General features: G+C 39.4%; 1 non-coding gene across 1 annotated transcript; it reads left to right on the top strand.

Moving 5' to 3' along the window:
* Nucleotides 1–12,069: 12,069 nt before the first annotated feature.
* Nucleotides 12,070–12,144, top strand: Trnal-caa. The gene has a single exon. It is a non-coding gene; the product is annotated as a tRNA-Leu (tRNA).
* The last annotated feature ends 5,155 nt before the right edge of the window (nt 12,145–17,299 follow it).

Raw genomic sequence — 17,299 nt, forward strand, 5'->3', positions numbered from 1 at the left:
TGCTTAGGGTATGTAATATTAAACTAAATTTTGAAATTGAAAAGCATACAAAAGTTTGAATGGATGTTGATGGAAAAGACATTAAATGCTGTCTTCTAGGAACAAAACTAATATAAAAATAATGAAGGAGCCTCATTAATCTAGGAGGCATGCCTGGGAGTGCAGCCTGTGAATATGATCATCTTAACCAGCCCTGTTAGAACATGAAATCATACTGTGGTAAAAGATATCAATGTAATGTTTGAAATACATTTGAACACATAAAGAGAGAAAGCAAGGTCATTTTAAAAATAAATCTAATTTTGTAGTATGGCCCTTGAAATTTATTAGGAAGCTGAGTGCAAGGTATGTCTGTATAGGGACAAAAAGTGAAACACCCAGAAAGGGAGGAAGAAACAAAAGAGAACTTTATGAGCTTAGAGCATATATGAAGTTATTCAGTGATTACAAAACAGGGTTAAACTTACAAAGAATCTGGCAGTATGAGCTAACTCACCAGTACAATGTTGCATCTTCTGTAACCTGGATGTGTGCACTAATTTGATTGGGAAGGGTGTCATAATGCCATTGTATCCTCTCCTGAGGCAAGCTGGCTCACATCTGTTGTAACGAGTCCTGTCGTCATGGATACTGGCACTAGAACGGAATTGCATCCAAGTTGGACCCACACGTTCTACTGGGGTCAGTTCTGGTGTTTTGCTGGCCACAGGGGCACCTCATCCTCAGTCAGACATAGAGATAATGCGACGGGTGGAAGGGAATTGTCCTGTTGAAAAATGGCATCATAATGCTGTTGCTTGAGAGGTAACGCATGAAGATGCAGGACATATGTGGCATACTGTTGTGCCGTAGAGTTCGCTTGGTCGCCACCAGCCATATCTGAAGTCATACCTGATGCCTCTCTACACTACAGCACCAGGAGTAACACCACTGTGCCTCTCCAAATCATTACCACCATACTTGCCAATGATTTGTAGCGGTTCCACCTGCTTTTATTTCGTCGTTTGATGCTCTTGGTATTGATGTACTGCGCTGCTACACTGGCTGAAAAATGGGGTTTGTAATTTGGACACTGGCTACTGAAAATAATGTAGCTGACAGATGCACAGTTGCATTTCACAGTACTTTAATTTCACTTTTTCACAAACCCTCCCCCTACCCCTGTATACATATTTATATGTGTATGACCAATGCACTATTGTTTAAACTTTCCACAGGCCTCATTAATAGTTTGCAGATGAACCTCCATACATTACTACAATAGTTCCTTGTTGAACATCTACGAGCAGTAAGAACATAAACACACAATTCACGGTTCTTGAAGAATAAACAAGTATGTATGGAGCAGAAACTGTCATGGTTATTTACACCCAGCCTAATTGTGTAACACTTATTTCACAGTTAAGATGAAGCATTGTTGTTGTTCTAACCAGTACAGGTTACTCATCTGAAACTCAGCCATGACTGATTGTCTCATGACCAAAAATTGGGCCCTTATATATCATCACAATAATAGGTACTGAAACTACACATTGTTTGAAGTTAAATTTGCTGAAATTGCAATTGAAATTTAACTCATTAAATTAACTGAATACATCACCAAATTCTATCTTTTTAATAGTTTCTTCTACTATAAGTGTTAGGCCGAATTATTTGTTTAAATCATGAAATTAACAAATATAGTTACACAAACAATACTTTTGACAAAACTGTTAATTACTTTTGAATTAATTAAGGGCTGGCTTTGCTAAAATGTTTTCAAATAGAATAGAGCCAAAAAGATACTTTAAGATCACTAACATTTCGCCTTCCAAATGTTTACAATTATTACAGAATTTATATTTGTTTATATGTCAACAATAGAATTTACATTACAAAACAGTTACTGATTTTGCCCTATAACAAATGATACTAAATAGGCATAGTCAAAATAAATTAGAAAATCAATTACACACATAGAACTTACTATAAATTTAGATCTGGTGTTACATTCTTTAAAACTGAGGGCCAACCTTTCTCTTTTATGAAAATGCAGGTCCTGTTCACATATGTTAATGGTAATTTAAAAGTGAAAAAATGAATTTAAGGAGGTGGCTGGCAAAACAAGAAGGGTATTAAAATTATCCCAGCCTGCTTCGTCACAGATTGTTCCCAGGTAGTGCAGAACCATCATCCATTGCTGAACATAATGCAACCCCATTCATCAGCAGCTCATGCTTCCCCATCATGGTACCATTCCAAAGACAGTTTTTTGTGTTGTGGCATTAACAGCACCCACACATGGGAAGATAATTCCATATTCTGACTGCTATTAGTCTCCAACTGATGGCATAGAATTACACAGAATCTTGCAGGGAGTCCGTTATTTGTTCCTGGATGGCAGGTGCAGATATTAAGGGATGCAATCTGCTTGGCATACAAGACATCTAACCTCTCTTGTAGTGGTTGGACATTTTCAACCAGAAGTTTGACAGTGAGAATACCTGCCCTCATGTTCCCATCCAAGATAAAGAAAAGGTGCACTCGGCTTTGAAAGTTACAGAAACCATCAATAAGTAATGAGGACAATATTCATACATTATGACATCAAAGACAGCAGTACTCCTCACATCTGTCCAGTAGAATATTTTGAAACATGTGAGAAAGAAATTTTAAGATCCCACAGGAAGCAGACAACCAGCTTACAACCCAGCAATGGTTATATTATAATACAACAGAAATATCACACACACTTCACACACTCTCATCCATATAGTGCAAAGGTTGGTCTTTTTTTTCTGTGTATTCCACATAAAAGTGGTACACCTGATGTGTACTGGCTAATCAAATAGAGTCAAATTGCATGTGACATAGCAACACTGTCCCAAAAATTAGCTACACTGCATTTTATCAAAAAGGTGAGTGCAGCTGTGTGTGTGTGTGTGTGTGTGTGTGTGTGTGTGTGTGTGTGTGTCAGTTGTTGTGAGAAGCAAATGGAGCAGTTTTCATTAGAAGAGTGAATTGATATTACAGAGTGTTACATGAAGACAGGCCCCACGAAGGAGTGTAAGGAAATATTTCAAGTGAAGTATCGTGGTAGGTAATGCCCCACGACCAGCACTATTTGAGATCTGGTCAAGAAATGGAGGGCTATAGAATCTGTTCAGAATGTGCAGCTTAATAGGTGACCAACAATGAGGACTCCTGAAACTACAGACCGAATTTGCATAGATATAGGCATTACCAGAAGTCTCGTACTACAGACTGAATTTGCATAAGCATTACCAGAAGTCTCTACAAGTTGTCAGGATGTTATTGCAGCAGGTTATGTATCTCATATATCATGACATCATGTACTAAAAGATATGAAGTTAAAAGCCTATCGTATGAGTGTGGTGGAAGCATTGAAATCTGATGATAAGGAACAAAAGAGTTCATTATTGTACTGGCTGTTAACATCAATTGCTAATGGTTTCTTGGGCCCCTTGCTTTACTTCATGTCAAATGGGGCCTGATTTCATTTGCCAAGTAATGTAAACTCACAAAATTGCAGATAATGGTTGCAGAACAACCCACATATTTTACTTGAAGAACCTCTCCACTCAGGAAGATGGGTGTTTGGCATGCACTGTCTGGCATGCACGTTATTGTCCCCAAATTTTTCATTTAAACCTTATCTAGAGAGTGCCAGATATCTAGAGATCTTTGACTCTTTCTATGTACAGTTAACAGATGGAGAGAAGCTGTATGCAGTATTCCAACAAGCTAGAGCAACCACTCACACATCCAACAGAAGTATGGCCCACATCACCAAGACAGACTTATCAGTAGAGGCCTCAGACCCAAATGTGTTCAGACTAAAATCATGTGATTTTTATTTATTGGGCACACTAAAAAGACACTAGTAGAATATATTAAACAGAACATTACTAGAGAAATTAACAATATAATGCCTGCAGAATTGCAGCATATTGCTGGAAACATCATCACCCAAAGTCAATGATACCTCAGTACCCATGCCCACCTCATCCAGTGTCTTGTATAAACAAGTAACTACATGTTTTTTAATGTTACTATTATCTATTCTTTTTTTTTCAGTTCATTGTTACTTGAATCTCAGGCATGAGATGTACAGGCTATATGTGGGACAACCTGTATATCTGATAATCAGTCAATGAACATACATAGAAATCAAATTTATAATGGAACTAGAGTAAATAACAATAAAAGTATCAAAATTTCCTTACATCATATACCACATTCTAATCATAGTACTGTTCCATATGTATCTACATAAATCTACGGAAATTACATTTACAGGTTGCACAGAAAAATCATTAAGTCATTGAAAATACTATATATGATTGTATAACAAACTGTAACTCCCCCACCCCCTCACCCATGAACATGGACATTGCTGCTGGTGGGGAGGATGCGTGCCTCAGTGATACAGATAGCTGTACTGTAGGTGCAACCACTATGGAGGGTTATCTGTTGAGAGGCCAGACAAAGGTGTGGTTTCTGAAGAGGGGCAGCAGCCTTTACAGTAGTTGCAGGGGCATCAGTCTGGATGATTGATTGATGTAGCCTTGTAACATTAACCAAAACAGCCTTGCTGTGCTGGTACTGTGAATGGCTGAAAGCAAGGGGAAACTACAGTCATAATTTTTCCCGAGGGCATGTACCTTTACTGGGTGGTTAAATGATGATGGATTCCTCTTGGGTAAAATATTTCAAAGGTAAAATAGCCCCCCCCATTTGGATCTCTGAACGGGAACTACTCAGGAGGATGTCGTTATCAGGAGAAAGAAAACTGGAGTTCTACAGATCGGAGCATGGAATGTCAAACCCCTTAACAGGGTGGGTAGGTTAGAAAATTTAAAAAGGGAAATAGATAGGTTAAAGTTATATATGGTGAGAATTAGTGAAGTTCAGTGGCAGGCGTAACAAGACTTCTGGTTAGGTGAATACAGGGTTATAAATAGAAAATCAAATAGGAGTAATGCGGAGTAGGTTTAGTAATGAATAAAAAAAATATGAGCATGGGTAAGCTACTACAAACAGCATAGTGAACACATTATTGCAGCCAAGATAGACATGAAGCCAATGCCTACCACAGTAGTAAAAGCTTATATGCCAATTTTCTCTGCAGATAATGAAGAGATTGAAGAAATGTATGATGAGATAAAAGAAATTATTCAGGAAGTGAAGTAAGACAAAAATTTAATAGTCATGGGGGGACTGGCATTTGATAGTAGGAAAAGAAAGAGAAGGAAAAGTTGTAGGTGGATATGAAATTGGGGTAAGGAATTGAAGAGGAAGCTGCTTGGTAGAATTTTGCACAGAGCATAACTGAATCATAGCTATCACTTGGTTTAAAAATCATGAAAGAAGGTTGTATACTTGGAAGAGGATGGAGACACAGGAAGGTTTCAGATAGATTATATAATGGTAAGACAGAGATTTAGGAACCAGGTTTTAAATTGTAAGACATTTTCAGGGGCAGATGTAGACTCTGACCACAATCTATTGGTTATGAACTGTAGGTTAAAACTGAAGAAACTGCAAAAAGGTGGGAATTTAACAAGATGGGACCTGGATAAACTGAGAGAACCAGAGGTTGTAAAAGAGTTTCAGAGAGAGCATTAGGGACCAATGGACAATAATGGGGGAAAGAAATACAATAGAAGAAGAATGTGTAGCTTTGAGAGATGAAATAGTAAAGGCAGCAGAGGATCAAGTAGGTAAAAAGACAAGGGCTTGTGGAAATCTTTGGGTAACAGAAGAGATATTGAACTTAATTGATGCAAAGAGGAAGTATAAAGATGCAGTAAATGAAGTAGGCAAAAAGGAATACAAATGTCTCAAGAATGAGATCAACAGGAAGAGCAAAATGGCTAAGTGGGGTGGCTAGAAGACAAGTGTAAGGATGTAGAGGCATAATCACTAGGGGTAAGGTAGATACTGCCTACAGGAAAATTAATGACACCTTTGGAGGAAAGAGAACCACTTGTATGAAAATCAAGAGCTCAGATGGAAAACCAGTGCTAAGCAAAGAAGGGAAAGCAGAAAGGTGGAAGGAATAACAGAGAGTCTATACAAGGATGGTGTACTTGAGGGTGGTATTATGTAAATGGAAGAGGACATAGATGAAGGTGAAATGAGAGAACTGGGAAGAATATAATAATTCCAACCCCAAAAAAAGCAGGTGTTGACGGAGTGAAAACTACTGAACTATGGGTTTAATTAGTCACAGCTGCAAAATACTAACATGAATCATTTACAGACAAATGGAAGAACTGGTAGAAGCTGACCTCATGGGGGATCAGTTTGGATACTGTAGAAATGTTCGAACACATGAGGCAATACTGACCCTACAACTTATCTTAGAAGATAGATTAATGAAAGGCAAACCTAAGTTTCTAGCATTTGTAGACTTAGAGATAGCTTTTGACAATGTTAACTGGAATACTCTCTTTCAAATTGTGAAGGAGGCAGGGATAAATACAGGAAGCAAAAGGCTATGTGCAATTTTTACAGAAAGCAGATGGTAGTCATAGGAGTCGAGGGGGCATGAAAGGGAGGCAGTGGCTGGGAAGGGAGTGAGACAGGGTTATAACCTATCCCCAATGTTATTGGGCAAGCAGTAAAGGAAACAAAAGAAAAATTTGGAGTAGGAATTAAAATCCAAGGAGAAAAAATAAAAACTTTGCAGTTTGCGGGTGACATTGTAATTCTCTCAGGGACAGCAAAGAACCTGGAAGAGCAGTTGAATGGAATGGACAGTGCCTTGAAAGGAGGAGATGAATTGAACATTAACAAAAGCAAAACTAGGATAATAGAATGTAGTCGAAATTAAATCAAGTGATGCTGAGGGAATTAGATTAGGAAATGAGACACTTAAAGTAGTAGATGAGTTTTGCTAGTTGGTGAATAAAATAACTGATGATGATCAAAGTAGTGAGCATATAAAATATAAACTGGCAATGGCAAGGAAAGGGTTTCTGAAGGAGAGAGCATTTGTATGGAGTGTAGCCATCTATGGAAGTGAAACATGGATGATAACTAGTTTAGACAAGAAGAGAATAGAAGTTTTCAGAATGTGATGCTACAGAAGAATGCTGGAGATTAGATGGGTAGATCACATAACTAATGAAGAGGTAGTGAACAGAATTGGGGAGAAGAGGAATTTGTGGCACAACATGACTTGAAGAAGGGATCGGTTGGTAGGACACGTTCTGGGGTGTCAAGGGATCACCAGTACAGTATTGGAGGGCAGTGTGGAAGGTAAAATCCATAGAGGGAAGCCAAGAGATGAATACACTAAGCAGATTCAGAAGGATGTAGGTTGCAGTACTTACTTGGAGATGAAGAAGCTTGCGCAGCATAGAGTATCATGGAGGGCTGCATCAAACCATTCTCTGGACTGAAGACCACAACAACAACATACTGTAACAATATACTTCTTTAAGGTTCCAATGTTATTCAATCTGCTTAGTGAACAAGCAGTAAAAGAAACCAATGAAAAATTTGGAGTAGAATTTCTAGCGAGAAGAAATAAAAACCTTGAGGCTTACCGATGACATTGTAATTCTGTCAGAGATAGAGAAAGTAGTTATATGAGCAGTTGAATTGAATGAAGAGAGTCTTGAAAGCAGGATGTGAACATCAAGAAAATCAAGAGAGGGATAATTGAATGTAAACAAATGAAATCAGGTAATGCTGATGGAATTAGATTATGAGACACAGTTTTTGCTATCTGGGCAGCAAAATAACTGCTTATGGCTGAAGTAGAGAGGATATACAATGTAGTCTGGCAATGACAAGAAAAATGTTTGTGAAGAAGAGAAATTTTTTTAACACTGAATATGGACTTAAGTGTCAGGAGCTATTTTATAAAGGTATTTGTCTGGAGTGAGCCTTGTGCGGAAGCGAAACATGAACAATAAACAGTTTAGATAAGAAGAGAATAGAAGCTTTCGAAATGTGGTGCTACAGATGAATGCTGAATATTAGATGGGTAGATGACACCACACAATACAGGTATTGATAGAAGCTGAAAATCTTCATGTCAATAGAAAAGAGAAACAATATGTGACAAAAAGAATCACCAATGATGACAATGTTAAAGATCTCAACAGTTTGCTGAAAAGCTTACAATGGGGTGAAAAAAACAGCATTACTTTCAGTGAATTTGCATCAGATTTTTATTATTGCTTCAATATCTCATGCCCAGAGATGATCTTTACAGTTAATGACTGCAAAAAGATACAAAAAATAATTGGATAAATAATGAAGTGAAAACAGCAAAATAGAAACTTACTTTTGTAATATGCAATGGTAAATAATAACAATAATAATAGACTAAAGGTAGAATTTAAAAACTATCATGATTATTATAAAGATCTGCTGCTAGAAACTAAAAGTAAATATGTAGCCACAATGTTAAGAAACTCTATTAACACTGGTTTAACTGTTGGAAAGTAACAAATAGCTTTAGGGATTGTAAGGACAGATCAACTAGTGATTTTACTATAAACCATAAAGGGCATATCATGAAATGTCAATGTCAGATTGCAAATGGTTTTAATGAGTACTTTTCTTCTGTTGGAAAATCTATCATTAACCATTTTAAGAATCTTCAGTATAGATAAAAAGGCATTCCAATCAAACAAAGTATATAATTGGCCCCAGCCAATAGCAAGGAAATCAAAAACAATGTAAGGTCATTAAAAAATACAAAATCAGCAGGCTATGACGGATTGTCTATCAGTACACTAAAAAGATGCATTGAGAACATATTTGATGCCATGGCCACAGCAGTAAACGATATAATTGCATCACGTTGTTTCCCAGATAGTCTAAAGAAAGCACAAGTAACCCTGATTTACAAGAAAGGTGATAAATCTAAAATTGAAAACTACCATCCCATCTCAATCTTACCTGCATTTTCTAATGTAGTTGAGAAAGTTATTTATATCAGACTAATGACATTCCTGAGTCAACACAATTTAATATTTGAAAATCAGAATGGCTTTATGAGAGAGAAGTCAACTTCAGTAGCTGCAGCACAATTAATGGACAAAATAAAAACTGCCATAGAGATTTATTTATTTATTTATTTCACGTTCCATAGAGCCATATGGGTACATATCCCTGGATATAGAACGAGTCAAGATTTTTACAGATTATTGTTTTGTGCACAGATACATTGTTCTTATCATTAGATTAAAGAAACTGTGAAGTTTAGCATATACCCTTACATATTAGTTAAGATACAGGACATCTGAAGGGATATACAGTGATACATAAATTTGGGTATTGTTCTTAAGTTATACAGGCTTCATATACAGACATACATAAATTTGGGTATTGTATTAAGTTACACTGTACTTACAGAGTATGATTAATCAATTGTAGAGGTCACACAGTAAGGTTTAAGCACAAACAAGAGATTCTATGCATTTTTGCTAAGAAATTCATCAATACTGTAACAAGATTCATCTAAAAGGAACTGCTTCAGATTTTCTTTAAACTTTGGCATGTTTCCAACCAGTTCTTTAATGTGTGGTGGGACGGCATTAAAAATCTTGGTGCCACTGTATAAAACCCCCTTCTGGACCATGCTTTTCGTTTTTAGCTTATAATGGATATCCAGTTTCCTTCGGGTGTTATAACTGTGGTATGAGCTACTGATTTTGAATAAGTTGCAATTTTTTGAAACAAAGCACATCAGAGAAAAAATATATTGGGCAGGTGTTGTAAGGATCTGTAGAGTTCTAAACAGATCCCTGAAAGAGTGCCTAGGATGTACTCCAAACATAATTCTTATTGCTCGCTTCTGTGCCTGAAACATCTTTTTTGCTATTGGTTGATTTCCCCAGAATATTGTACCACAGGCCATAATTTGGTGAAAATAGCCAAAATATGTAGTTTTTATTGTGCTCATTTCCCTAGTGTCTGAAATTATTTTTAAGTCAAACGTTGCTGAGCTTAGCCTTTTGCACAGATCTTGAATATTGTGGTGCCACTTCATTTTGCTATCTATATGCAGACCCAAGAATTTGGAGGACTCAACCCTCAAAATCTTGTGCTCACCCATTTTTAGGTTCATTTCATTAGTAACATTTGTGTTAGAAGAGAAATGAATGTAATTTGTCTTTTTTAGGTTGACTGTAAGGCCATTGGTTCCAAACCAGTTTGTCAAATCTGCAAAAGCTTTATTTGCAGCCTCATTTGACACAATCCCTGAGAGATTATTAACTGATAAAGTGGTGTCATCAGCAAACATGAGTATTTTCCCATATTCTGTACATACTGCTAAGTCTGAAACTTCCTGGCAGATTAAAACTGTGTGCCCGACCGAGACTCGAACTCGGGACCTTTGCCTTTCGCGGGCAAGTGCTCTACCAACTGAGCTACCGAAGCACGACTCACGGCCGGTACTCACAGCTTTACTTCTGCCAGTACCTCGTCTCCTACCTTCCAAACTTTACAGAAGCTCTCCCGCGAACCTGGCAGGACTAGCACTCCTGAAAGAAAGGATACTGCGGAGACATGGCTTAGCCACAGCCTGGGGGAGTCGTGCTTCGGTAGCTCAGTTGGTAGAGCACTTGCCCGCGAAAGGCAAAGGTCCCGAGTTCGAGTCTCGGTCGGGCACACAGTTTTAATCTGCCAGGAAGTTTCATATCAGCGCACACTCCGCTGCAGAGTGAAAATCTCATTCTGGAAACCTCCCCCAGGCTGTGGCTAAGCCATGTCTCCGCAGTATCCTTTCTTTCAGGAGTGCTAGTCCTGCCAGGTTCGCGGGAGAGCTTCTGTAAAGTTTGGAAGGTAGGAGACGAGGTACTGGCAGAAGTAAAGCTGTGAGTACCGGCCGTGAGTCGTGCTTCGGTAGCTCAGTTGGTAGAGCACTTGCCCGCGAAAGGCAAAGGTCCCGAGTTCGAGTCTCGGTCGGGCACACAGTTTTAATCTGCCAGGAAGTTTCATATCAGCGCACACTCCGCTGCAGAGTGAAAATCTCATTCTGGAAACCTCCCCCAGGCTGTGGCTAAGCCATGTCTCCGCAGTATCCTTTCTTTCAGGAGTGCTAGTCCTGCCAGGTTCGCGGGAGAGCTTCTGTAAAGTTTGGAAGGTAGGAGACGAGGTACTGGCAGAAGTAAAGCTGTGAGTACCGGCCGTGAGTCGTGCTTCGGTAGCTCAGTTGGTAGAGCACTTGCCCGCGATAGGCAAAGGTCCCGAGTTCGAGTCTCGGTCGGGCACACAGTTTTAATCTGCCAGGAAGTTTCATATCAGCGCACACTCCGCTGCAGAGTGAAAATCTCATTCTAGAAACCTCCCCCAGGCTGTGGCTAAGCCATGTCTCCGCAGTATCCTTTCTTTCAGGAGTGCTAGTCCTGCCAGGTTCACGGGAGAGCTTCTGTAAAGTTTGGAAGGTAGGAGACGAGGTACTGGCAGAAGTAAAGCTGTGAGTACCGGCCGTGAGTCGTGCTTCGGTAGCTCAGTTGGTAGAGCACTTGCCCGCGATAGGCAAAGGTCCCGAGTTCGAGTCTCGGTCGGGCACACAGTTTTAATCTGCCAGGAAGTTTCATATCAGCGCACACGCCGCTGCAGAGTGAAAATCTCATTCTGGAAACCTCCCCCAGGCTGTGGCTAAGCCATGTCTCCGCAGTATCCTTTCTTTCAGGAGTGCTAGTCCTGCCAGGTTCGCGGGAGAGCTTCTGTAAAGTTTGGAAGGTAGGAGACGAGGTACTGGCAGAAGTAAAGCTGTGAGTACCGGCCGTGAGTCGTGCTTCGGTAGCTCAGTTGGTAGAGCACTTGCCCGCGAAAGGCAAAGGTCCCGAGTTCGAGTCTCGGTCGGGCACACAGTTTTAATCTGCCAGGAAGTTTCATATCAGCGCACACTCCGCTGCAGAGTGAAAATCTCATTCTGGAAACCTCCCCCAGGCTGTGGCTAAGCCATGTCTCCGCAGTATCCTTTCTTTCAGGAGTGCTAGTCCTGCCAGGTTCGCGGGAGAGCTTCTGTAAAGTTTGGAAGGTAGGAGACGAAGTACTGGCAGAAGTAAAGCTGTGAGTACCGGCCGTGAGTCGTGCTTCGGTAGCTCAGTTGGTAGAGCACTTGCCCGCAAAAGGCAAAGGTCCCGAGTTCGAGTCTCGGTCGGGCACACAGTTTTAATCTGCCAGGAAGTTTCATATCAGCGCACACTCCGCTGCAGAGTGAAAATCTCATTCTGGATACTGCTAAGTCATTTATAAACATTAGAAAGAGCAGTGGGCCCAATACTGAGCCTTGAGGTACTCCTGCAGTAATGGAGCCCCATTCTGAAGATACCTGGCCAGCATGCAGTCCTTCCACGATTACCTTCTGCTTTCTACCACACAGATAGGATTCAAGCCACATGACTACGGTTCCACCCATTCCTAGGGTCTTGGCTTTACTCAAGAGAATATGGTGACTTACACTGTCAAAAGCTTTTGACAGGTCACAAAATATTCCAACCATCATCATATTATTATTTATGGCTTCCATAATATTGTCAACAAAGGCATATATTGCATCCACAGTTGATACCCCTTTCTGAAAGCCAAACTGGCTACTGCTGAGGATGTTATATTTACTAAGATGCTCAACCATTCTGCTATGCATCAATTTCTCTAGTACCTTGGAGAAAACTGAGAGTAATGAAATTGGTCGATAGTTTGTAGCCTCAGTCTTTTCTCCATTTTTATAAATCGGTCGTATAAGCCCATATTTTAGCCTGTCGGTAAAAACACCTTCTTCCAATGATGTATTAGTAAGATGGCAGAGGACTGTACTTATTTCTTTACAACAGTATTTCAGAAACTTGCTGGAAATGTTGTCAACTCCAGCAGAATTTTTACATTTTAAAGACATAATTATTTTTTCTAATTCTATCACTGTAGTTTTTCGAAGATGCATCTCATCTATTTTGTTAGTTAAGGTGTTATGCAAGTATTCTATAGCTTTCTTTACAGAACCCTGGCATCCCATTTGGTTGGTGACTGTTAGGAAATGATTGTTAAAGATATTAGCCACCATTTTGGGAGCATCCACCGGAAGGTTCCCAGTTCTTAAGCTAATCACTTCTTTGGCAGATAAGCTTTTCCCCATCACGCTTTTAGCATATTTCCATATGGTTTTCATTTTGTTGTTTGATTTGTCAATTTCCTTTTTTAGATACATACTTTTAGATTTCTGGATCACCTTCCTTAATATCTTAGAGTACACTTTATATTGCCCCATCACTGCAGTATTGTTAGACTGTCTGGCTGAGGATGCAACTCTCTTTTTGTTTTTCATGAAATTTTGATGCCTTGTGTAATCCATGGCTTAAATGCAGGGTTACATTGATTTTCTCTGACTCTTTTATTTGGAAATACCTCCTCAAAAAGATTTGATGTTAAATTAATAAATAAATTAAATTTTATGTTGACATCTGCTGAGTTGAATACTTCAGACCAGTCAACTAACTGTTGCTTCTGCCTGTATGTCTCCATTGTTTCTTTATTTATTGGTCTCTCATTTTTCCAGACAGCTTTTGGTTTTCTGTTAAGATTTAAATGGGGGATTGTCAGAAGTATAGCATCATGGTCTGACAGCCCGTTTAGGACTTGACTGACTCTCAAGCTACTGTGCCTAGACTTATCAACAAACACATTATCAATTAGAGTACTAGAGTGGTCAGTTACCCTAGTGGAAAATTCAACTACTTGCATTAGATTGTAACAGCTCATCAGTTGCTCCAGCTCCATTCTGTCATAACTTTCATTCAGGAAATTTACATTAAAGTTGCCTAGTATTATGACTGAAATGTTTTTTCTGTACAATTTTGATAACATTGCTTCAATCTGTTCGAGAAAGATTCCAAGATTCCCTGCAGGTGCTCTATAAATTGATAATATGACTACTGATACACTATTTGTTGCCAGTTCTATACCACACACTTCAAAGTGCGGCTCAATACAAAATTTGCTTACATCAAGAGTTCTAAATACTACATTATTTCTAACATAAATCACTGTTCCGCCCCTCTCCATATTGGATCTGCAATATTGAGATGCTAAACTGAATCTGCCTAAGCGCAATATCTGAATACCACAAGTGACATGATGTTCAGTGAAGCATAGTATATCTGGTTGCTTTTCTCATTCAATATCATTTATGTTTATTAGTAGCTGGTCTAGTGAATTTTTAAGTCCTCTTAGGCCAATGTTCTGATAGAAAATTGTGAGTGGTTTAGTCTTTCTTAAATCTGCACCATTTTTATGATTAGGCTTACTTGGTATCGGGTACTTTCACTGTGGACATGTAGGCCTACTGTTGGTTTGGGCTTCGGAACTTCTGCTATATCCTCTTCCTCTGCATTGAAGGATACCAAAAGCCTGGAAGTTATCTTTCTTCTTGACTGCTTCACCACTTTTATGGTAACTGCTGGCGATTCCAATGGTTCTGTCTGGCTGGTGTGTTGAACACACTGTATGTTGCTGGCACAGGATACAGTATTTAAGTGAGTTGGCAAATCAGTTGAGATCGAACTGTTTTCGTAAATTAGGGTACTTAGTTCAATCTTTTCTGTAATCAGTTCGTTTAATCTTTCACACAAAAATCGCTTCCCCTCATAGTTCAAATGTAATCCATGTACTGTATGCATGCATGTATCTAATGTCCTCATTATCATCATCATCATCATTTAAGACTGATTATGCCTCTCAGCGTTCAGTCTAGAGCATAGCCCCCCTTATAAAATTCCTCCATGATCCCCTATTCAGTGCTAACATTGGTGCCTCTTCTGATGTTAAACCTATTACTTCAAAATCATTCTTAACCGAATCCAGGTACCTTCTCCTTGGTCTGCTCTGACTCCTCCTACCCTCTACTGCTGAACCCATGAGTCTCTTGGGTAACCTTGCTTCTCCCATGCTTGTAACATGACCCCACCATCTAAGCCTGTTTGCCCTGACTGCTACATCTATAGAGTTCATTCCCAGTTTTTCTTTGATTTCCTCATTGTGGATACCCTCCTGCCATTGTTCCCATCTACTAGTACCTGCAATCATCCTAACTACTTTCATATCCGTAACCTCAACCTTGTTGATAAGGTAACTTGAATCCACCCAGCTTTAACTCCCATACAACAAAGTTGGTCAAAAGATTGAACGGTGCACAGATAACTTAGTCTTGGTACTGACTTCCTTCTTGCAGAAGAGAGTAGATCGTAGCTGAGCACTCACTGCATTAGCTTTGCTACACCTCGCTTCCAGTTCTTTCACTATCTTGCTATCCTGTGAGAATATGCATCCTCAGTACTTGAAACTGTCCACCTGTTCTAACTTTGTTCCTCCTATTTGGCACTCAATCCGTTTATATTTCTTTCCCACTGACATTACTTTCGTTTTGGAGATGCTAATCTTCATACCATAGTCCTTACATTGCTGATCTAGCTCTGAAATATTACTTTGCAAACTTTCAATTGAATCTGCCATCACAACTAAGTCATCCGCATATGCGAGACTCCTTATTTTGTGTTCACATATCTTAATCTCACCCAGCCAGTCTATTGTTTTCAACATATGATCCATAAATAATATGAACAACAGTGGAGGCAGGTTGCAGCCTTGTCTTACCCCTGAAACTACTCTGAACCATGAACTCAATTTACCGTCAACTCTAACTGCTGCCTGACTATCCATGTAAAGACCTTTAATTGCTTGCAAAAGTTTGCCTCCTATTCCATAATCTCGTAGAACAGACAATAACTTCCTCCTAGGAACCCGGTCATATGCCTTTTCTAGATCTATAAAGCATAGATACAATTCCCTGTTCCACTCATAACACTTCTCCACTATTTGCCGTAAGCTAAAGATCTGGTCCTGACAACCTCTAAGAGGCCTAAACCCACACTGATTTTCATCCAACTGGTCCTCAACTAATACTCACACTTTCCTTTCAACAATACCTGAGAAGATTTTACCCACAACGCTGATTAAAGAGATACCTCTGTAGTTGTTACAATCTTTTCTGTTTCCATGTTTAAAGATTGGTGTGATTACTGCTTTTGTCCAGTCTGATGGAACCTGTCCCAACTCCCAGGCCAATTCAATTATCCTGTGTAGGCATTTAAGACCTGACATTCCACTGTATTTGATGAGTTCTGACTTAATTCCATCCACCCCAGCTGCTTTATTGCACTGCAATCTATTGACCATTTTCTCCACTTCCTCAAATGTGATCCTATTTCCATCAACATACCTATCCCATTCTACCTCGATATCTGAAACATAACTGATCGTATTTTCACCTACATTGAGCAACTCTTCAAAATATTCCCTCCATCTGCCCAAGGCATCCACAGGATTAACCAGCAGTTTTCCTGACCTGTCCAAAATACTTGTCATTTCCTTCTTACCTCCCTTTCAAAGACTGCTAAATACACTCCAGAATGGTTTTCCTGCAGCTTGACCCATAGTCTCCAACCTGTTTCCAAAGTCTTCCCAAGATTTCTTCTTGGATGCTGCAATTATCTGTTTAGCTTTGTTTCTTTCTTCAACATAACTTTCTCTGTCTACCTGAATTCTAGTATGTAGCCATTTTTGATACGCCTTCTTTTTCCTTTTACAGGCTGCCTTGACTGTGTCATTCCACCAAGCTGTTTGCTTCATCCTACTTTTAAACACTACTGTTCCAAGACATTCTTTAGCCACTTCTAGTACTGCATCCCTGTACCTTGTCCATTCCTCTTCCAGTGACTGTAATTGACTACATTCAACTAACTGGTAGCTTTCTGAGATCGCTGTTATGTACTTGTGCCTGATTTCCTTATCCTGAAGCTTCTCCTGTCTTATCCTCCTACATATGTACCTGGCTTCTTGCACTTTCGGCCTCACAATCCCAATTTCACTGCAGATTAAATAATGATCAGTGTCATCAAAGAATTCCCTGAATACACGTGTGTCCCTCACAGCCTTCCTGAATTCCTGATCTGTTATTATATAGTCAGTGACAGATCTGGTTCCCCTGCCTTCCCAAGTATACTGGTGAATGTTCTTATGTTTAAAAAAGGAGTTTGTGATTACTAAGCCCATACTGGCACAGAAATCCAAGAGTTGTTTCCCATTCCTGTTGGCCTCCATATCCTCTCCAAATTTACCCATAACTTTTTCGTACCCTTCTGTTCGATTTCCAATCCTGGCGTTAAAATCACCCATGAGCAGAACACTGTCCTTGTCCTTTACTCTAACAACTACATCACTGAGTGCCTCATAAAAACTATCCATCTTATCTTGATCTGTCCCTTCACAA

This window comes from Schistocerca piceifrons, chromosome 4 (genome assembly GCF_021461385.2).
Source record: "Schistocerca piceifrons isolate TAMUIC-IGC-003096 chromosome 4, iqSchPice1.1, whole genome shotgun sequence".
NCBI classification, from domain to species: Eukaryota; Metazoa; Arthropoda; class Insecta; order Orthoptera; family Acrididae; genus Schistocerca; species Schistocerca piceifrons.